This window comes from Amblyomma maculatum, chromosome 8, assembly GCF_055883805.1.
Source record: "Amblyomma maculatum isolate TAMU_Amacu chromosome 8, ASM5588380v1, whole genome shotgun sequence".
Classification (NCBI taxonomy): domain Eukaryota; kingdom Metazoa; phylum Arthropoda; class Arachnida; order Ixodida; family Ixodidae; genus Amblyomma; species Amblyomma maculatum.
Genome location: NC_139351.1, coordinates 75,939,771 through 75,963,882, shown reverse-complemented (window position 1 = coordinate 75,963,882; position 24,112 = coordinate 75,939,771). Strand labels below are relative to the sequence as shown.

At 44.1% G+C, this 24,112-nt stretch overlaps 1 pseudogene; it reads left to right on the top strand.

The window, feature by feature from the left end:
• The first annotated feature begins 18,446 nt into the window (after nt 1-18,446).
• LOC146181560 (uncharacterized) lies at nt 18,447-21,523 on the top strand (annotated as a pseudogene).
• The last annotated feature ends 2,589 nt before the right edge of the window (nt 21,524-24,112 follow it).

The window sequence follows — 24,112 nt, the reverse complement described above, 5'->3', positions numbered from 1 at the left end:
GCTGTTCACGTCCTGGCACGGCTTCTTGCTTCGCGGTGGAATTGTTTCACAAACAGCTCTTTTCCTTTCGTTCCTCCGTGTAAGTGTTTTAACAGAGAGCTGGGCTGGACACCGCGGAAGCAGCGTCGGTATGGCACCGGGAGCTAACGACTTCAATGCCGTAGATTACATGAACGTAGTCGCGCAATATGAGGTGTGCTTCAAAACGGTGCTATCGCACTGCTGATAGTTCTACGGGGCTCTTATCGTCCTTTGCATGTTTCGCGTAGTTCCGCTCAAACTTTCCTCCCAACTCGTCGTCTCTTGGTGCGGAAAAAACGATGCTTTTGGCGCGCCCGAACGCGTGTAGCCGGTGCGGCAGTCCGAAGAAAAACAGTGGGAATCAGTTCTTTTCAACACAGCTTCGTTAAATTCCTTGTCACTGGTGCTTCATAGTTCCTGCTCACTGCTATCACTACTTAACAGCAATATATGAACGCTAAAGGGCATATAATTGCGTGACAGAGCGCGCAAAGCGAGAAACATTCCACACCACATTGCTATGTGCTGCCAACGCGCGCGCCGGAGGCTAGGAGAAGGCGCAGCGGCGCCCCTGCCGGCCGTCAGTGCCAACTCGCTTCACCCCAACTGGCCCCAGCCACCGCCGGTCGCGCCACTAGAATGTATTCTAGTTCACTATAGGCCGGACGCGCTGCCGTTTACCAGCTGAGCTCCCTGTCTTATCGTCTTGTTGTTCAGCGGTCCGACGTCTTACCCCCGTCGTAACAAATTGGGGGTCAGGTGCTGGGTACGGCTACCCTCAAGACGCATCCTCAACCGCTGGAGCTTCGCGCCTCGCTGGTCTCCCACCCTTTTCAATATGAATGTAGCAGACTACCTAGCAGCCCCGAACGTCAACACTGGACCCTCTGCCCCCGTCTCGCGATGTGCCGCCGACCACCACGAATGAGATGCTACCGTTAGCAAGCCTCGTTCCTTTGCCGGCCAAGCAGGGGAAGATGTTGACTGGCTCACTCATTAGGAACGTGTGAGCCGCTATAACTACTGGGATTTGGTGGCTAAACTAGCAAATGTCTTTTTCTTGAAGCAAACCACCTTGATGTTGTATGAGAACCACGAGGACTCCCTGACAACTTGGAAAGTTTTGTCGAAACAATCAAGAACCGTTTCGGTGACCTAGCTGCAAGGAAGACACGCGCCGAGCAGACACTTGCTCAGAGGGTCCAGACAGCAGGAGGAACTTGCAACACATTCATCGAGGCCATACTCACGCTGTGCAAGACCGTCGGCAGCAGGATGACTCAGGACGATAAAGTAGGCCATTTGATCAAGGGCATTGCAGAAGATGTCTGCCACTTCCTCATTGCCAAGGAGAACTTGAGTTCGGTCTCTGACGTTATCCAACACTGCCGAACATTCGAGACCCTAAAGACATTACACCGAAATTTGGACGGCTCGCAAATGTCACTACAGTGGCTAGTATTACAGAATCGCCATCGCAAAGCCTCCTGTGCGCCATGCATAAAATCATTCGAGATGAAATGTCACGACGTGAGCAGCTTGCCCGGCCCAATAGCTTCGGAAGTGACGTACATGCTCTTCCAACCTATGAGGGTGCATGCCCGTCGATGCCCGCGAATGTCACCGACTTAGCCTGACGCGAAGACCTATACACTCCGCGACCAAGACTTGAACATAGTTGCCAACAATTCTCTTGCCATCAGCTTAGAGATCCTCACCCTTATTCCAGTCGTACATCGCGCCGATCGTTAGACAGCTACATCGTCCCGGAGGCCCCATCTAGATATTTGTCGCGGCCTACCATGCAGGAACCAGCTGACACGCCAATTTTTGACCGACCTCTTACGGTGTGCTACCAGTGTGGTGTCGCGGGTCACATTTCCAGCTATTGCAATCGGGCCGCATCGTTCAGGAGTCCCCAGAGGGCACCATATCGATGCACCGTCCAGCCCTACATCGACAGCTATCAGCCAAAACATCACTCCCCGAGGGGCCGTTTTCAAAACGAAGGGCTCCGCAGCCATTCGCCAGCGTCTGACCGTAGTGTGACACCACCTCCGTTATTTCGTGTGCGTCGCTCCCCATCTCCATGGCGCCGATCTCCGCTACCAATGCAGGAAAACTAGCTAGCGCGGCCAATGCAGGTGAGGTCGCTGGACAATGTGCGTTGCTACCTATTATTCCTCCGTCTGTGTGCATGTTAAAGAGCAAGGTCAATGTGCTTTGTTGATGGTTTGCCAACAATGGCGTTGGTAGACACTGGCGCTACAGTTTCAGTAATAAGTTTAGATTTTAAGAACCTTTCGAAGAACAAAGTTATGTTTGTTTGGGACAAAACTGCTAATTTCTATGGAGTACTGGGAAAGTAACTCTATCCGGTTGGGGTATGCAGCGTTAAAGTTTCTTTGGGGGGCACAGAATTTCCGGCGGAGTTCGCAGTACTGCCCCGATCTACACACGACGTAATCTTTGTAAGGGACTTCCTGCGTAGGTGCGGTGCTACAGTTGATTGTCGAAAGGGAGAGCTACGTGTTACTGGTTCTGGTCCTAGAAACTTTTCGAAGAGACGTCAAATTATGAAGACGTTTTGTGTGTATGTGATGAAGTTGTCGTACCGCCACATTCTGCAGTGTGCGTCCAGACGTCCTGCTCCCGTGCTATTAACAACTTTTTTGAGGCTACTGTGGCACCTCTTAATTTACAGTGTGTAAAGAAAATGTGTTATTGCCGCATTGTTTAGTTTGCGTGAACGAGAGCCGTACCGGACCGTGGACTATACATTGCTCACCGGAACAAGTTATTTTTCCAGCAGGCTCCAAACTAGCTCCATGTAGCACAACTCTCCCGAATTTTGTAGCTGTCGTTACGCCTGCTCTAGACAACCCCGCTACTAACTCATCTGCTTACGAAAAGCTTCTTCCGATGATCAGCGCATCGTTGAACACCTCACAACGACAGATATTAAAGAGCCTCTTGTCCCAGCACCTACTCGTCTTTGATTTCGCGCAGTCTGACGGCTCGCAACGATTCCGCTGTCGCGCGCACGCCACAGAATTGACACTGGATCTGCCCATCCGATCCGTCGAAAGCCGTACCGTGTGTCACCATCAGACAGCAAGATCATCACCGAGCAAGTCCAAGACATGTTGAAGACAGGCGTAATACAGGAATCCTCCAGTCCTTGGGCTGCTCCCGTAATATATTGATAAAGAAAAAAGACGGATCATGGAGGTACTGCACAGAATACCGTCGCCTTAACTCCATCACTAAAAAGGATGTGTATCCTATTCCGCGGATCGACGATGCCATAGATTGCCTTTTCTCCGCGTCCTATCTCTCTTCAGTTGATTTGAGATCGGGGTGTTAGCAGATTCCGATGGACCCTGCTGGCAAAAAAAAAAACCGCTTTTGTTGCGCCGGATGGCCTATTTGACTTTAACGTGATGCCCTTCGGCCTATGTAATGCGCCGGCCGCATTTTAAACATTTATGGACACAATACTTCGTGTCCTCAAGTGGGAAATCTGCATGGGCTATTTAGACGATGTTGTTATTTTTGGCCGAACTTTTGCTGAACATAACACGTGACTCGCTATTGTTTTAGATTGCCTGCAGAAGGCTGGCCTTGTCTTGCATATTAAAAAGTGCCGTTTTGGCTAACGTCAAGCGCTGGTACTCGGATATCTAGTCGACCGTGATGGAGTTCGGGCAGATCCACAGAAGACTACAGTAGTTGCAGCAATCCAACGGCCCCAGACTCAAAAGGAGCCCCGCAGTTTTCTGGGGCTTTGTTCTTACTTTCGACGATTCATCCCAAGGTTTGCCAGCGTCGCCTACCCTCTGACATCCCTTCTACACATGAGCATCCCTTTCGACTGGAGCTCAGATTGTGACGCGTATTTCCGCCAGCTAAAGGCTCTGCTTACGTCACATCCCATACTACGGCACTTCACCCCTCCGCTGCGACTGAAGTCCACAATGATGCAAGTGGGATTGGTGTTGACGCTGGGCTTGTGCTACGTTCGGCAACCGGCGAGCATGTAATTGCGTATGCAATCCGTTCCCTCAGAAACCTCAGCGTAGGTACACTGTTATGAAGAAGGTGTGTCCGCTGTAGTTTTCGCTATTCAGTGGTTTTGGTGCTACCTATATGGACGCAATTTCACGGTTGTGGCTGAACATTATGCCCTAAGTTGGCTCGTCAACCTTCATGATCCATCTGGTCGCCTGGCACGCTGGGCCCTTCGTATGCAGGAGTACGACTTCACTGTTTCGTACTAGAGTGGCCGCAAACACGCCGATGCAGACTGTCTTTCATATCTTCCCTTTCCTACGACCTAATGCGGCTCTGCTGATTTCAATTACTAAATCGCCTCTGTCGTGCCCGAGTTTCCCGACGCCTCGGCTATGCGTACTGCGCAAGAGAACAACAATCGTCTGGAGCCACTGCTTGTGGAGGCGCGGAACTCCACTGCTTCCAGCCCATTTTGTCTCCGTGATGGCGTTTTGTACAAAAAAGGCTTACTCAAGCACCGGCACGAATTTTCTACTTGTGGTTCCCTAGAGCTACCACACGTGCATCCTGCGTGCCATGCACGACAACCGCACTTCCGTTCACCTGGGCTCTGCACGAACGCCTAATCGTGCCCGCGACCGGGTTTATTGGCCAAAGATGCACCAGACGACTCAGCGATATGTGGAGAGCTGCACTGAGTGCCAACGACACAAACGTCCTACGTCCACACCACAGGGCCTTCTGCATTCCGTGACTCCACCACGTAGTGCATTTGAGAAAATCAGAACCGACCTTATGGGTTCCTTCCTGAAGTCATCCGACGGACATCGTTGGATCGTGGTTGACGCCGACTATCTTACCAGCTACTGCGAAACGGCAGCACTTCCTTCAGCCACAGCTCACCACGTGTCCCTGTTTTTGCTCCGTTCTGTAATCCTCCGCCATGGACCTCTGCGAGTGATCATCAGTGATCGAGGTTGCCAGTTTATGGCAGATGCTGTTGAAGAGCTTCTCCGTTTGTGTGCGTCGCCTTTTTGGCATTCCACATCATATCACCCTGAAACCAACGACTTGACGGGGCGCACAAACCGCACACTCGCAAACATGCTATGTACATCGCATCTGACCACAAGAATTGGGATACTATACTGCCGTTTATAACGTTTGCGTTCAACACTGCAACACATAAGACGACCGGCTACTGCCCGTTCTTCCTTCTATATGCCCATTTTCCTCGGTATTGTCTGGACACCTTTCTTTCTTACTCCGTCCATGACGAAATGTGCATCGGAAAAGCTCTTTGTTGAGCCGAAGCTTGGCGTCTCGCCCTTTTGCGAATTCTCACTTCGCAAGAACGTTCAAAAGCTCTGTACGGCAGCCGGCATAACCATGTGTCATACACCCCTGGAGGCTTAGTGTGGCTTTGGCGACCTCTCCGAAAGCGTATTTTAGCCAAGAAAATGTTGGCGCATTACCTTGACCCTTACGTTGTGCTTGCGCGCGTCAGTGAAGTGAACTACTAAATATTCGTATGACAGCCAGTGGCCGTCGCTCAGACAGAACCGAAGTTGCCCATGTCGCCCGGATGAAGCCGTGTCACTTTCGTGGAAACGAATAACTACCTCTCCCGGGGGGCTTCATCTGCCCTGGGGGGAAATCAAACAGTACAGAGAAAGATGAAGCTTACAGCACAAGCGAAAGAGAAAGACGTTGGAAAAAGACTCGGGCCGGACACGCTGCTGTTGACCAGCTGAGCTCCCTGCCTTATCGTCTAGTTGTTCAGCGCTCCGGCGTCTTACCCCCGTCGTAACAATATTAATTACGTCTGCTAAATTTGCCCCAAACAAATACCTTTGCACTTGAAGAAATAACGATATGTCTTGAACCGATCGGTTACTCTAGATGTTTAAGTATCAGGCGATCTGAAGCCGGTGTGACCAATACAAATGTGAGAAAAATTTATACTATTGTCGATAAAATGCCGGGAAATCTATATGACACCCGTGATTATCGCTAAATTTGTATTGTAAACATGCTGTAGGCTTCCTAAAACGTGCGAAATGTAGCAACTAACCGTGTATATTGTGCTCTTAAGCATCGCCTGACACACGAAATAAAAAGGTAAAAGGAAAAGGCTTCCTAACTTTGTATCTTAGAGCATCCGGTAGGTTTATACATTTTTAAAATCGCAAACCTAAAGTAAAGTCAGGCCCTGCATTGTCTTATCTGTCTATCGCTCACAGCCATTGATTTCGTCTACCGCTTCCTCGCTATCCGTTTATCTATGCTGCCCCAGTTCCTGTGCTTCAGATATCAGATAGCAGATATATACCGGGTCTGGCGAACTCCACATATAATCAAATACCACATACTACTACAAATATAATCAGGCTTGCTTGGGGTAGGAAATTCCTTTTCTGCTTCCCAATTGCAGTGACCACAACTCAGGTTTGTTTCCTGGCCTTGAGAGCATAGATTGCCTGATTCGATTAAATATTTACGCGTTCCTCCACACTGCAATAAGTATTATTGAAATTATTTCAGTGACGCGAAATACAACCATGGGAAGTAGAACGCGAATGGAAAGAGAATTGAGTGTATTTAGGCAATGTGTCCTACAGGTCAATAAGCATCGACTGGGAATTCCTTTCTATGCACGTAAATATAGGGCAATTGCCTTTGCTTGCCTTAGAATCATTGCACATGGCGGTAAAAGAATGTCTTTCCCCATGCGTCAAAAAGTTCTGCTTTGCACACAAGGTGGGCATAAATTGATAAACATGACTTTAAACTCTGTGCTAATTCTTGGTTTCATACTCCTGTAGTGTTGTTTTCTTTGGCACTTTGTTGTCTAATTAGAACCGTCTAGGAGGCCATAACTGAAAATTTTCAGACATCCCTACTATGTTTATGCACCCAGGTTATAGTGTTCTTAAATCGACTGGAAGCTTTCTTAAGAATGGAAATAGCAAGTTATTGTTCACATACATCTAATGCATACTATAGTCTCAAATAAACGAATTCAGCTATTTGAAGTAGCAAAGCACAAGTTAGTGGTGATACACTGGTTAAGTTCCCAAAGTTCAGACACATTTCGTGGGCGTGCAAACTTTATCGAAGCAGCTAGTTTTTTGGTGTATTTTGTCTCCTTCCTTGCTAATATTCTTAGTCCCGCCTCCAAAGCTTCCCATTTATACATAATTCTCGCACGAAAAAGAAAGACAATATGAAGTTACTTTTACCTTCCGTCATTTTGTAGGTTCATTGTGCACGCAATATGGCTATCGAATACAATAATTTTAACCAAAACAGCAAAACTGGGTCTCTTGCAACTCTTCTCAACACCGCTTTAGAGCTATTGTCACAGCTCTATGGTTCTTGCACACAAACCGGAGATTAATCTGAGAAAGAACGACTGTTTTGTTGTATTCATAACATGCAGACGAGGGACAGCCTATGCCCTCCTTAATAACAGAACATGGAGCAGTATTTAAATCAATTAATTCCTTGTTTTTGTCATTTATTGCCCTTCCTTTGAGGTAAACGGCGTGAACATCGCAGATTTGAACAAATTCACGGCACCAAGGAACAGTATGCATTCATCTCCAATAGCGCTTTGCCGAAACATCACTCAATGCAGCCACACTGATGCATTCATTTGAGATTTCAGTCAGAGATATCAACATTGGCAAGGATGGTAAAATTCAACAAAGCAAACCAATTGGCATGCAACATGTAATTCCGGCCGTCCACTGCCCTGCAGGCGTAAACAAGCATGTGCGCTGAAATCTAATTTAAAATTTTCAAGTTTTACTTTAAAATAATGGCAAGGAAAGTAATCAATTTCATATGATCCATAAAAAAGTATGAATGCGTAACCATATTACGGCAAGCTTTCTGATTTCCTATTATAGCCGCAAACATTCATGCACCCCCAAGAATGCTCCCGAATGTGGTCCTTGAATCTGTCAATAACAGTGTAGTTGATTCTTCCCGTCTACACAGCTATTGGTCGAATACATCTCGGTTCTGTGAGCTTTTCGAGCCTTCGACGAATGACAAACCATACTCAAATACCTTTTTGCAGTCATAAAAGTAGACTTTCTTGACTGGTTTTTCACAAGCCTAGGAAGAACAATGTTTTGTTTCGACAATCTGTAAACGAGTTATCCTCTGCTCAGATTGGTTCATCCCTATGTGATGACAATAACTATTTTTGTCAACTTGGTTGCATATTGCAACAAGAACTTGGCAGAGGCCAACTACACTGTTGAATAACCGACCCGTTGCATTAATGTTCCCGCCTGTAGGAATAAACGAATAATGTTGATGTCTAAATGAAAATAAAGTGCACTTCATTCAATGTGTACAAGCTCCTAAGAAAATTATTTTCCGTTACATTGTTGAAGACCCGCTTTTCATTGATTTTACTCAACATATCGCACTGGCGCACTGGACGTATTTAGGTTTATACAACAAATATAGACTTTCGTAAATGTTACGTAACAAACGTAGGTAAACGAAAGTAGTCAGATTACTTCGCTCCTGCGAGGTTTTTTTGCCATCTTACTTCTTCAATGTACCCTGTGTCAGTGAAGACTAAAATAAATTGAGCTGGTCCTTTTTCTTTGTAGCTTGAAAATCCCCTTATTGGGTTACTAGAAGAAGCACTGAAAGCTTCCTGTCATTCGAATACATTTTGAGGCGAATTTAATTTCTGTTTGACCGCGCATGATGTCTCTACACCACGTTTGTTGCTTAAAAATAATGCGTCGAAGCAAGTTGCCACAGACGATATCATTTGAAAGTGGCAAGTTAGAAATAATCATAAGAGAAGGATAGGAAACACAACATGAAATATTTGTGCCCCAGCAACTCCTATATGAATGCTATTAGGGCACTACTGCAGCAATATATGTATATAAATAAAATGGCGTAACATGCAGTATTTTTCTTGAACCTATTAAATTTTTCAAAAACTTTCAAATCATATATATTTCTTCTCTTTTTCTCTCTCTCTAGTTCTATACACATACACTGGTGCACACTTACAAGGTTTGGTAATAGCCAACACTATCATCCAAGAAGGTTGGACAGCCTCTCAAGCATCTGTGTTGTTAACCGCACCGGACGCGATACTCGGAGGTCATGGGTTCGGCTCCCTCTTTTGTCTTGACGTTGTTCGTAATTGTTTGCATTTAATTATATTTCCCCTCAAATGCACCCTTCGCTCCCTATGCACCCTCCGTTGATATCACTCTGCTCCAGGACACACAAACATACATAAAATGGCAAAGAAAGGAGAAAATGAACAATCTTGACCTCCCCACTAACGAACAACGGGCCCCCGCACAAAAAGCTTGCAAACTAAAAAATAAGGAATTTCTTTCAAGAAGGAAACAACCTAATCTGGGGACCGGTACACATAGTCTGAGTTTTGCCCGGCGAGGCTGAGATTTTAGTTAACTCTAGCTGCAGAGGATGACCCCACCGATTAAAGTTGAATTACATAGCCGATGTTGTCTATTTTCTAGCGAACAGTTAGAAGCGTCGTTATGTAGCGTACGGTCTCACCAATTTATATTGTTGGATTAAGCATGGCTTTGCGTTCGCAGCCGCCCCCATCAACCGTCTACCGTTCGTTCACCAGCGATCAGAATCGCTTGTTCTTCATGTGCTGCAGGCCTCTAAACATTCACTCACATGAAAAAGGCTGAGAAAAATTCAGCGAAAAGTGGATCGTGGCGAAAAAATTGTGACCTGTAAGGTAATCCTTGATTTTCCCGATCGATCAGCCGCAACGCCCGGAACCATAATTTGCGAAGAAGCCGCAGCTTTCGCTTGAGGTTTCATTTGCATGCAGAAGATGTTTAGAAGAAATAATAAAGGACTAGTTTGTATGTTTAGTATTAGCATTTTTGGCAGCTTAGGAAAAATTCCAACCGTATAGGTCCATTTATTTTGACAGTATTTTTTGTGAATGTAATACCATACTGATTTCGTGTAAACCAAATGTCTTCATATTTTACAGCATTATTATACTGTTACCTTAGGTTGCAATCATGCAAAAACTGTGTTGATGCAGTGCTCAATTTCATTTCTGCCTTATTAAACAGATATTTCACATATTACTCAATTGAGTGCTTTTCTCATGAGGTATTAGTGCGCCTGCATGAAATTACTTAAACATGCTCAAAGATCCCATCTCGGTTGTCATAGCGTGAGAGGCTTCTTCCTGTGCCATTATTTCTTGCCGAAATGATCCAGACAAAATCATAACCGACAAAAAATATGTTTAGCATTCAACTTCAAATCATTCCTCAAACAAGAAAGTCATTTTGCTTCGATTGTATATTTTAATTGCTTTTGGACTGTTTAATATATTTATATTAATGAGCGCTACGCGGTTCTTTAGAATCTTAAATCAGAACACATAATATATGAAAACTAACACACACATTTCGTTTTAATTACTGTAATACAAAATTTCAAAATAGCGAGAAAAATCAGAGTTGTAATTAACAAGTACTCTGATTTTAGACACATTTTTATCTTATGTATTTTACCACCATTTTATATAAGGGATACGGGATATGCAGCTTTTCTGTTGTGGAACTGCGTGCTGTTAAGGCAACCTTTTATATAAAAAGGCTATGTTTGAAATGCATCAGTTACTCATCTGTATCAATATTTTGTAGTGAATGTCGTCTTTTGAATTTTGTTAATATAGGGAAGGCCTATACTGCTATACATATGTTGCCGAAGCTGTGGGAACATTTGTTTTTTGAAGAAGTTTCTATGTGGTGTTGTTTCGAAAAAGAAGTTGGAGTCAGCGTTTGTCCTGTGTGTGTATTTGTGAGTGTTTATTAGTTGGCGCTGTGAATCTTTCTTTTTATCTTACATTTCACTGTTCTATTAAACTAAAGAGTTATTAATGCTGCTCTTTTGGAAGTAAGATGCTAAAACTGTGCTCGTCCTCCCCCGGTTTCCGAAACCCTGCACCCAACTGCCTAGTCTTTGCAAGATGGCTGCTACTTTAAAGCCACATCAAGATAATTTCTTCTTTAATGGTTTCTTTAGTTTCAAACGCCATACCCTGCAGTAAGGATTAAGTTTCAGTTTTTTACAGATGTCAGATATGATAGCCATAGTGAACGTTTTCGAACTCCATTATTTCAGCAATAAATGATTGCTCAGTTCGTTATAGTGAGAGCGAGGCAAGCAAAACTTACCGCCATGAAATGAAGTAGGTTTCGTGACCTTCTATTTTTGTTGACAGTGCTGGCATCATACATCAAAGAAAGGAGGCTATCAGGTTAGTAGTAAGGTATTACTACATAAGTATTAGCTTAAGAAATGTAGGCTTGAAAATGGTTTACTTTTTTCATCATTTTTTTATTTTGTGCACATCACTCCACCATGGACATAATAAAAAAATGTTGGAAGCAAAAGTTTTTTCTTATTTTGCGTATTTAAACCCTTTTCCATAGAAAGTGGAGGAATGTGTTGCTTTCTCTTTCACTCTAAGCAGCTGCTTTTGAAAACGTTATGCTTGTTAGAACCACAGAAGTTCTCATACTGATCTTCACATGGATATAATGCAGTATTCGTGGGAATATTTTTCTCCCATAAATGCAATTCGCATTTACTTTGTCCTGAAAATTGAAGACACAATTAGGTCAGACAGGCAACTACCATTTGAGGACATGACTGATAGCATAGCCTAGCACATGGTATTTATTTTCCCCTTTAACTAAGCCGTACGGACGTGCCTTATGTCCTAGGCTTAGAGCGCCTAACTCGGAATTACAGGTTACTGGAAGGTTGGCACAAATGTCCACCTTCGCATGTCAATTAGCAACACGATTTAACCGCTGAAGCCCACCATTTGATATCGCGCCGCCTTCTTAAGGGGCACAAACCATCAAAGAATCACTGAAAGAGAGAGACAGAGTAATAAACCCCGTCAGATAGCTGATATTTTTCTCTCAGAAACAGAAGCCAGTACGAACGCTTGATTTTCTTGGTAACGTGCCCTTCAAAGGTATTACGTTAAAACGTAGAACAGGCTTAGAACATTAGGGTAGAAATGTGAGCGATAAAAAAGCAAGCATTTGCGAGCATTATATAAGGACGACAACGTTTCTGTCACCGTACTCCAAGCAGTCTTCATCACTCATTTTATAAGCTTAAAATAATTAAGAATGTAAAATTCGTTGCATAAAATTATACGCACAAATTATTCTTCGTTGAATTGTTTGTAATTAAGCTTGATTTCAGTCTAATTAGGTGGTCAAAATAATCACATGCCTTATACTGCAGAACTATCATCCGTATTCTGCTCTGGAACTTCCTATTGTAGTATGAGATGTCTAAAGTTCTGCTCCGTCTCTATAGAATATACGTGATGTGGAGCAATACCATTTGCAGTTAGCACAGAGCTTCGTATCCGCTGAAAAGATCATCGCTGGACATTGCGCTTTTGCCGAGCTTCCTGCGCGTCTTGTGTACTCAGTTCCAGTTCCCAGTTCCTTGCCAACAAAATGTCCGATTTCATCCCGATCCAAGGCTTTATAAATTAATATTTTCAGCTTAAAAAATGTTATGGCATCATCTAGTTTATGGCCTCGATATCCTCTCTAGGAATAAGCACCCTGTATAAATAAGAATAGGTTAATGTTTGGAGCTCAATAACTGAATTGAAGCGTTTAAAACATTTTGCTTGATACTGTGTACGCGACAACAGCAGGAAGGTCATTGCTGTATATATATATATATATATATATATATATATATATATATATATATATATATATATATATATATATATATATATATATAGAGAGAGAGAGAGAGAGAGAGAGAGAGAGAGACAGAAACGAAATATTTTAGGATAAGGGTGTGTTATGCTATACAGACGAAACAATCGGCGAGGCCAATGAAAGCACTGGCTTCTTTTTTTTTCATTTCTGTTGTTCTCCAGAATTGCTATTGCTAGAGAAAAATTATACACACTCAGCAGAAAATGAAAACGCTATTGGTGGGATCTGAAAGACCCGAACTCGATTTTTTTTTCTTTCAGAGCTCTAATCATTCGAGCTGCAGCGGCTGCTGTCCAACCTTCTACTTTTTTTGGCAAATATGTTGCTTGTAACCCACCCTTCCGAATGTTCAGAAGCGCCGTCCTCTCTAATACTGGTGGACCTGACAATTCATCTGTTGCCAAACGCCACGTAGCACTTTATAGACATGAAGTGCGGAAGCTGTGGGCGAACAGCCCTAAAGTATCTGGGGCTTCATGACTGCCAGAATAGAGACTGGAGCAAAGTAATAAGGAGATAATCGCAAGAGAAAGTGAATTATCGCCATGATACGCAAGCAGAAGAAGCCATCATTCCCGACGGCAAAAATGTGAAGTGGCTGTTATTTAATGGTTTCTGTTTATCTGAATCAGTACTGTAATTATTTTGATGGTGATAAATAAATGCGAACTATACGAAAGCACTACTCCGCTGGAGGGATGGAAACCCATCCCGCATCTCGGGCCCGGTGGCCTCACCAACCGAGCTGCTCCGGCTGCTATAGATTCGTCCACATTTTTTCGGTATTAAAGTTGATTTTATTTAACATTTGAGTTAACAGTGCTCACTCTTTTATTCGCGGTGGATGTGAACTGTTACAGCCCGTGGCAGGCAAAACTAGAGCGACAGGAAGGCTGAAAGCTATGCGAGAACTCCGAGCGCCACCTTCGGCTTCAAAACTTCCAATCCCGATATTGTCACAAGCTGGTAACAGGAAGGTGTACTCAGTTTGGACGCACTAAAATGGGCTCCATTGACGAAGTGATTGCAAGAGCTTCCAAGGTTAGGCTTGATATACTACTGCCGAGATTTTGTAAACAAAACCAAAATAATTTCATGACATCATCGTCATCATCAGCCTGATTATACCCACTGCAGGGCGAAGGCCTCTCCCATATTTCTCCACTTAACCCGGTTCTGTGCTAGCTGCATCCACTTGACCCCTGCGAACTTCTTAATCTCATCCGCCCACCTAACTTTCTGCCGCCCCCTGCTACGCTTTCCTTCCCTTGGAATCCAATTTGTTTCCCTCAGCGACCATCGGTTATCCTCTCTTCGCACTACATGTCCTGCCCATGTCCATTTCTTCTTCTTAATTTCTACTAGAATGTCGGTAACTTGAGTTATTTCTCTGACCCACTCTGTACGCTTTCTATCTCTTAATGTTACCCCTACCATTTTTCGTTCCATAGCCCTCTGGGTTGTCCTCAACTTAAGTAGAACTCTCTTGGTTAGCCTCCACGTTTCAGCCCCATAGGTGAGTACAGGCAAGATGCAACTGTTGTATACTTTCCTCTTGAGCGATACCGGTAAGCTGCTAGTCATAATCTGCGAGTGCTTGCCAAATGCGCTCCATCCCAATCTTATTCTTCTTGTTATTTCCTTTTCGTGGTCCGGATCTGAGGTTACTGCCTGTCCTAAGTAGACATATTCGCCTACTACTTCCAGTATTTCGCTACCTAATGTAAACTGCTGTTCCTTCCCGAAGCTGTTGAACATCACCTTAGTCTTCTGCATATTGATTTTCAAGCCTACCTTTCTACTTTTCCTGTCTAGGTCATCAATCATTATTTGCAGTTCATCCCCCGAGTTGCTTAGCAAGGCAATGTCATCAGCAAATCGCAGATTGCTGAGGTATTCTCCATCTACCCTTATTCCTAACTGCTCCCATTCCAAGTCTCTGAATACTTCCTCTAAACAAGCTGTGAATAGTACTGGGGAGATTGTGTCTCCTTGCCTAACACCTTTCTTTATGGGAATTATGTTACTTTCTTTATGCAGAACTATGGTTGCTGTGCAGCCACTATATATATCTTCCAGCACTTTCACGTACGGCTTGTCTACCCCCTGATTTCGCAATGCCTGCATCACTGCCGAGGTTTCAACGGAGTCAAATGCTTTTTCGTAATGACATATATCTCTTTTTTTGCCTGTAGCCACATTGACATACACATAATTCGAATTAATCGCTTTAGTGTCTCCTTACAACGCTAGTGACGCTATATCTTATTTAAATTACCCTGGCCGTGGTTTGCATATATTGCCGTAATAGCAGGAAATTACCAATTCTAATATGTGGCTCAGAAAAGCAATAAATGCGGCTGCCACTCCTACGGTAAATGTCGGGAAAACCTTTGGAACGATATGGGGACCAAGCATTGCGCAGCGATGGGCGGAACAGTATTTCACCACTACAAAATTGGAAACTGTGACTTCTGCTTGTTAGATATCAGTTGAGTTCTTGAGAAGTAGATTAATAGGATTAGGGGAGTTCCTTTGTTGATGGTGTATCGCTCGTTATGATTTTTCATTTTTACCAGAAATTGTTTGTGCAACCATCTGATTTTGCAAGTGTTCTTTCAGTTTTTGTGACTAGTTCCCGTCCTGCTGGGACCATGTATACCTATGGTCCGCTGTATTTTAAAATAAAGTAAAATAAACACATTACAACTGCATTCTATATTTGCTTGAATTAAATCAGCACCCATGTCGTCTACTAGTAAGGAAGCATATTAACCTCAATAATACGGAAAGTTGAGCTAGTTGATACATGATTGGAAATTACGAGCGCTGCGACGGAGAACAACAACGAGAGAGTAAAGCGCCTGTCCTTGTCTTTACTCTCTCGTTGTTGTTCTCTGTCGCAGCGCTCGTAATTTCCAATCATGTATCAACTAGCTCAACTTTCCGTATTATTGCAATTTATTTCTAGTACAATGAGCTCTGTTCTATGTCCTAATCCCGCTCCTTTTGACAACCAGGCTGCACTGGCTTCTCTAAGCGCCTGTCCTTGTCTTTACTCTCTCGTTGTTGTTCTCCCTCGCAGCGCTCGTAATTTCCAATAAATAACCTCAAAAATCATTAGTTTGATGCGCTAAATTAAGAATTTCGCAAGAGTGCTTCAAAAAGAAACTATAGATAGAATAATGCGAGCCTTGTTGAATAAACAATTTAAAACTATTTATGAGGGCGTAACAAAAGGCGTCATTATTTTCATATTTCACGCTCTCTAATCAAATAATCTCATAGCTCACACAACAAAGCTTGCCTTTCATTTCGCTCTCCCAGATTTTTCAGCCTGACAAAACATATTTACCCATCTTTTCATACTATTGATTTAGATTCTCGTGATTCTGTATTGTCTCTTTACTGTTCTTACTTTTTGCCTTTTATCATACCCGTAAAATTCGGCGCAAAATCTTATCAGCTACTTCCACCAAAATCTTCCTTTCCCCGAGATTCAGCCACCTGCTCAGGAAATGTTAACGTGAATTGTTCCATGTGACGTGGAAAGTGTTCAGTTCAGTTAATTTTCTTTCAGATGAGAGTGAAAGACGAGAAAAAGGCGTGTAGGCTAAAAAGGCCTCGTCTCCCATGTGCCTTTCGGAACACGCAACACGTTCACATGCATAGAAAACGAATTCTCCTGATTAATATACAACCAGCCAAACATGTATATGAGTTACATATCTATACACAATGCAGATTAAAGATTAACACCACTTTCCGGTGAAACAAGCACATGAGAGAAAATGCGACCGCATAAATATGACAGAGAAATAAACGCTAAAGATATGGATCAGTGTTTTAAAGAGATAACATTACGACGTAAACTGCAAAGAAAAAAACGTCATGAGAAAACAAAAACGAAAAGTGAGAGTTTGCATTCAAATGGGTACACCTATATCCGTTAGATATATGCAGTGGTCTTTATGAATGCTTTATATGCGGCTGTGAAGGAATTAAAAGGTATCGTGATCATGTGTTCATGATGCTTTAATTTTGCATGATGCTTTATTGTGTTCACGATAGTAATTTTATTAATATACCCTTCACAGAGTCGCATCTACTTTTTTGTCACTATAAAGAGCACATCTGACCTGATTAAGAACGTCTTGGACGATATCTCCTTATTCGACGCTGTCATATGCATTGAAATGTTTTTCAATTTAAAAACCTATACTTATGTCCCTTACGCTTAGCCAGTAAGTGCCTTCAAAGCGATCTTTTTGTGCGTGCATATCAGCCTCTGTCAGTGGCATAATGCGCCCTATAACATTCCACCGTCTGCTGAGCCCATCATTCTATCTGTTTCATTCCTTCCTCTACTTCGTTGTTCTTCTCTGTCCTCTGATCTCGTCAAAATATCTCAATCTTCCCTCATTTGGGTTTCGCATCACTTCTTACCTCTCCTTGTTTCTTCTTTTCAGGCCCGCTGTTTAGTTTCATTTCTCGTACCAAGCCAGTCTGACGAAATTTAATATTCCTGATTCTGACCGAACGAAAGGAATAAATATGCTAGAGAGAGGTGTATAAGTTATTCAATCGTAAATATATACATATGGGACACCAAAGTGTTTTTAGGATATTTCTGGATATCCGGAGAAAAATCGGTCATGCTAAAAGCGCAATAATCCCGTTTTCGTCCAAACGTCTAATATTTTAGTCTTCCAGTGCATTACATATTTTCAGCTGTGTTCAAGAAGGCATTTTATGAGCAACCTGTAAAATATTTCAAATTTAGACTTACTGTCTACCGGGTCAGTAAAAGTCAAATATGCGCAGTGCTGCTCCTCATTCCAGTACTTCAAAGTATATTCAATTCCCGGGCCTCCTGCAGGACAACGGTACAAGAAAACGAATAATGAGACGCCCAGGTATGTTCAGTATTACATACCTATTGACATAAAAAGCAGTGCACCTGTAATATTAAAGTTTTTTTTGCCAGTTTTTGAATAACTCAAAAATGAAAAGAAATGTGATAAAGTACGTACCTGAATAGAGTTATCAGGCGTCATTGCAGTTGTTTGCGCAGTGTCCTTTGATAAACTTTCCAAGTCTTAAAAACAGTTTATCACTTATTCCTATTAATTTCAAAAATATTGTCATGATATTGGCGACTAGGGCTAGGTTATGAGAGCCGGTGCAGGTGGGATTACACAGTCCAAGCTTTAGGTACGTCCTTCTAGTCCGGAGCCGATTCACTTCGTCCTTTTTTCCCGAGCGCCACTTCAACTTCTTTCGCTCCGAGCCAGCGCCATCTAGAATTTTCAAGGCCAGCGCGCTTTCCTTCTCCCCCTATCTGACGTCACACTACTTTGACCGTCGACCTGCCTCGACCCATCCGCGACCCCCGCATTCCACGGGCACTGACTAACACCCTCCTCGTTGCTTCGCACGTGTCAATCAGCAGTGCAACGTCGCCTCGTGTTGCTGGATGCGCGTGTGTCAGCACGTGGTGCTGAGATTTATTGCTCTTGTGCTTGTGAGTTCCGAGTTGAAAGTTGTGAATTTGTGCTTGGCGCTTGGCCTGGGCTTCCTGTGAAAGCGATGGGTCGCTGCTGCGTTCCCAACTGCAAAGGAAACTACGAAAACGGACCAAAAGTGCGTGTGTTTTCGTTCCCTAATGACGCTCGTCGGAAGTGGGAGCGTGCCGTTCGTCGCGACGACGTCGACATCCGCACTCTGTGAGACGCTAAGGTAAGTTGTTGCTGCTCATTGAATTGAAATCGTTGAAGGGTTATAATTTGTTATCAGATGCTGAAATTTTGACAAGGAGCGGTATGAAATTCAAGGTGTCGCAAAATTTGCGCAACCTGCAGGTTTGAGTAATTGTTTTTTTTTTCGTTATATGTAAGGCAGGGTTTTTCAGAGATCAAATTGATGCCATTTTTTTGTAATTACTTCACTGTTTGCGACTGCGTGATATTTAAAAATGCCAACACATACCATCGGACTCCGTGGTGACCACCTGTACATTTAAAAGCTGTTTTCTTTTTTCGAACTTTTAGACTAAATATAATAATTGTAGTGTTTCTTTAGGGAATGATTTAGGCCATTGGAGTTATTGTATTCTCGTAATAAATGAGACGGCGATGATATCGGTGCATTTGCTACTATACACATAGTAGTCTCAACTTTCCCAACTTAAAAGAAAACGGAAGAAAAATACACGGCGGCAGAAAATATTATATTTTGGTTCCTCAAGGACATTTTCCTTCCGGTGTTTTGCAGGTCTGCGAGCTGCATTTCAAACCTGAGTATCTGAGAACAAAGTCTGCCTACACAGATGCTACAGGCAACACAATAGAAGTACCCATGGGCCTTACAAGGTTGACCCCAGACGCAATCCCCACGATTTTTCCGAACAGCCCTGCTTACCTGTCGGACAGCAAGCCAGTGCGCCCAGAGCCGGAAGAAAAAAGAGCGCGCCTTGAGCAAGCGCACTTGCAAGAAGCCATCCAGCTTTCAACTTCTGCGCACGAAGAAGAGGAGCGCAAAAACAAGCTGCCCTCATTTGGACATCTTCTCTCGAGGCTCCAAGAAATTCAAATTTCTGACTTTTGGACACTAACGCAAGCTGAAAAGTGCGTCTTATTTGTGCATGTTGATGGCAGTGCTGGGCCACCGAAGGTTGAACGCTATGTAGTAATCAACGAGCACATGGAAATTACAGCCTTTTGGAAAAAAATCCAGCTTTGCAGTGATCAGGTCGCAATTCCAGTGAAAACTGATGATTTGCGCACTATCCAGTATGTATTAGACGCAGTGCAGAAATTTAAAGCACCAAATGTGTGCCAGCAAGAAGAAAAATTGAAGTCTTGTTTCAGTTTGCTTTTCTCACTCCTCGAAGACCTGACGAGTGACGAGCTACTGCCGCGAGAAAAGGCTGAAGTGGTCACTTTTCTAAAAGAGCAACTCCAATTATTAGCTGTGAAAGAAGGTGGAGCCATTAGGTACTCAGCAGAATTCCTTGTGTTTGCAAGCCTTCTTTTTACTATTTCTCCACATGCCTACAGATTCCTTCGTAGTTCTGGGAAAATAGCATTACCACACAGATCAACATTAATGAGGCTATGTAGTCGTTACAATGCCAGTCCGGCAAAGGAGCAAAATGATGAGGGGTTTTTGCGGTACATAAAGAAACGAGCAAATATTCTAAAGCCGCATGAGAGAGTGGTAACATTGATGCATTTTAGGAAACGTAGCGCAAAGAAGACAAGGACAAAAAGAAGGAAACACACCTTCCTTGTCTTCTTTGCGCTACATTTCCTAAAATGCGAATGCACCAACTCGCCCAATTTAGCATTCTTGTGTAACATTGATGGTCGATGAAATTCACCTTCAGCGATATTTTGACTTCAAGGGAGGATCACTGAGTGGGACGGCGTCAAACTCTTCTGAAGCGGCAAAACGGCACATGTCTTTATGACCCAGTCCTTACTATCAGGCCATAAAGATGTCGCACATATTCTTCCTGTAGTCACTATTAAAGCAAGTCAACTGCACGACGTTCTGGTGAAGACTATTTTGGAATTGGAAAGAGCTGGCCTCACTGTTATTGCTGTCATAACGAACAACAACGCTATCAACAGGAAAGTTATGTCGCTTTTTTTCAAACAAAACACAGTAGACATCGTTTATCCACATCCAGCAGATAATCAGAGGCCACTTTTTTATGTTGTGGACCCAGTTCATTTATTAAAATGCGTCAGAAATAACTGGCTGAACCAAAAGAACCCCGGCACATGCATTTTTTATCCAGAGTTTAACAACATAGGGTCGATTTGAAGGGTTAATGGGGCATCATTAAAGACTCTGCGAGACTTGCATGCTTCTGAACAACGATGCTTATCAAAATTTGGGTACGGACTGACGCACAAAGCTTTGAATTCTTCAAACCTTGAACGTCAAAATGTGAAATTGGCTCTCAAAATATTCAACCCTTTTGTGGTTGAAGCGTTAAGAACGCGCGGAAATCAGCTGAATTTACTGTACGCAACAGGCACAGCTAATTTCATTGAGCTGATCAATAAATGGTAACGCATCGTCAACGTTACGACCCCGTCGAAGGGCCGACGCCTTAGACACCCACTTCAATATCCAATTAGGTGCATGAATGATGCGCAACTAGAGTTTTTAAATTCCGTCGTGAACTGGCTGGACATGTGGAAGGATGTGAAAATGGATACTGGAGCCCTAACAAAGGACACGCATGCAGCTCTGCAGCTCACGTCTTACTCTCTGATAGAGATCAGCAGATACTTCATTGAAGAACTCCGTTTAGACTATGTTCTACTAGGAAAGTTCCAAAGTGACAGCCTAGAGGCCAGGTTTGGCAGGTACCGCCGCCTTTCTGGCTCGAATTATCATGTTTCAGTCCAACAAATACTCGAGTAAGAAACGAAGATTAGACTTAAGGACTCTTTGATCCTCCCAGAGATAAAAGAACTCTGCAAGCCATCGGTGACAGTAGTCGACGGAAAAAGGCTTGCTGAAGATTACAAAATTATTTTAACAGATAACGACTATAAAGGCAAGGAAGCTTCCACGCCAGCAATAGCTTATATAGCCGGATTCTGTGCCCATGCAGCAGTAAAGAAACTGCCATGCGAAGCTTGTGCTGACAGCCTGACCACACAACACAGAGAACTGCAAATTGATAGAAATGTCCTAATAACAAGCTTAACCAGAGGCGCTCTGAAGTTCCCGCAGCCAATTGTAATCAACGCAGTGTTGCGAACACAAGTATTATTAGAAAACCTTACGACAAAAGAAAATTCCACCAGGTTCCATGCGGCAGGCAATCAAAGAGACATCCTTATTGCTCTCACAAAGTAATTGCTTTCAGATAACGAGGACATCGATATATGCAGGAATGGGCATCATCCTGGCACGGTGCTGGATAACATCTTGTGCGCTGCCGCCAACACGTTCTTCAAGAACTATGTTCAAATAAAAACTGAGGGCTTGAGAGCATGCATAACAGCAAAAGCACAAAAGAGAAAGCTAAAAACATTACAATAGAATACTGTGAGGCAGCGTATGCATGAATAAATTTGTGCTCTGTATGTAAATATTTTGTAATTATTCAAATAAAGTTCTGTGTGCACATGGTCCTTTTTTTGTATCTCTTTTTCTGGCCTGAAGCTTGAATCTAAGTGCAACTTATCGCGATATATTCGATGTCGCTATATATAGCAAAAAATTTACATATCCAATGCTGTTCTTTTTTTTTTTACGAAAGTGCAACTAATTACGAGGGGCAAAAGTATTACAGCGCACCCGTGACACTAGCTCACCGCGCTTGTCCAGCTTGCACGGAGGGTCGCAGGGAACGGCCGCTGGGTCAAGGTGCGTGACATCACGAAGGGAGCGCGCAGGCCTTCAAGTATTCTAGGTGGCTTTGTCCGAGCGCCCCCTGGCATTCCTCCCTCCTTAAGCGTGACGCACACGGCACGCGTGCACACAGGTGGACAAAAGCAAACGAAAAAAAAAAGTTTGCAGACGCCGTCTTTCAGTTACGGCGTAAAATACGGCTTCATGCGTAGGACATGACCTGTCTCTGGACGAGGTAGCTGACGGCCTCTCTGCTCTGGGCCATCTGGGAGGACCTCATAGTTAACGTCGCTGAGGCGCCGCAAGACTTTATATGGTCCGAAGTAACGGCAAATCAGCTTTTCTGATAGGCCACGGCGTGGAACAGGAGTCCGTACCCACACCTGGTCCCCGGTGTTGTAGGAAGCTTGTTTGTGGCGGAGGTTGTACCGGCGTGAGTCCTTGTCCTGTTGCTGGGCGATGTGGACGTGTGCTAGTTGGCGTGCTTGCTTAGCATCTTGGGCAAAGTGTTCGGCGTCGGTAGAAAGCTCGGTATCTGTTTCGGAAGGGAGCATTGTGTCCAGCATCGTCCGAACCTCCCTGCCGTAAACTAGGCGAAACGGCGTGAAGCGTGTCGTCTCTTGGACTGCCGTACTGTACGCGAATGTCACATATGGTAGGACAGCATCCCAAGTCTTGTGCTAGGCGTCGACATACATCGCCAGCATGTCCGCAATGATCTTATTAAGCCTTTCCGTCAGCTCGTTGTTCTGCGGATGATAAGCAGTAGCTTTTCGATGCGCCGTACCGCTGAGATGAAAAACTTCGGCCATCATTTGTGAAGTAAAGGCAGTCCCTCTGTCAGTAATAATACAGGTCGGAGCACCGTGCCGCAGCATGATCTGGTGTACAAAGAAATGGGCAACCTCCGATGCTGTACCACTGGGTAACGCTTTGGTCTCGGCATATCGAGTCAGGTAGTCTGTGGCGACGATTATCCAGCGGTTGCCCCCTGAGGATCGAGGGAAAGGACCGAGAAGGTCCATGCCGACTTGATCAAACGGTGCGCGTGGGGGTATTATGGGCACGAGAAGGCCTGCAGGCTTTGATTGCGGAACCTTCCGACGCTGACATTGCCGACAGCTCTTAACATAGCGCTTAACGACAGTGGCAAGGTTGGGAAAGTAGAATTTCTTTCGTATTCTAGCAAGTGTGCGAGTATAGCCCAAGTGGCCAGAAGTTGGTTCATCGTGGCACGCTGAAAACCTTTCCTCTCGCAAAGCTGCGGGTACCACGAGGAGGTAGGTTCTCGAATCGGATCTAGAGCTGTGCTTATAGAGTACACCACTTCTCAGGCAGAAAGTTGAGAGGCTCCGAGAAAAGCACTTAGGTATTGTGGCTGGCTGACCTTCTAAATAATCGATCAGAGCTCGTAACTCTGGATCAGCACGCTGCTGATTAGACATATCTGAAGCATCAACAGCTCCGAGAAAACTGCCAGAGTCACCCGTGTGTGGTGAAGAGAGCTCGACGGGCGCACGAGAGAGCGCGTCAGCATCTTCATGCTTACGTCCGGACTTATAGACTATAGTGAGGTCAAACCCCTGTAGGCGAAGGCTCCATCGCGCCAGGCGGCCGCATGGGTCACGCAGGTTGGCCAGCAACCACAAGGAATGGTGATCAGTGACCACTTTAATTGGGCGACCATAAAGGTAGGGGCGAAATTTTGCAGCAGCCCAAATAATGGCGAGGCATTCCTTCTCAGTAGTTGAATAGTTACTCGCCGCGGGATAAAGCACGGCTGGCATAGGCGACGACTCGTTCCACACCCTCTTCACGTTGCACGAGAACCGCCCCAAGGCCAATGTTACTGGCGTCAGTGTGGATTTGTCTCACCG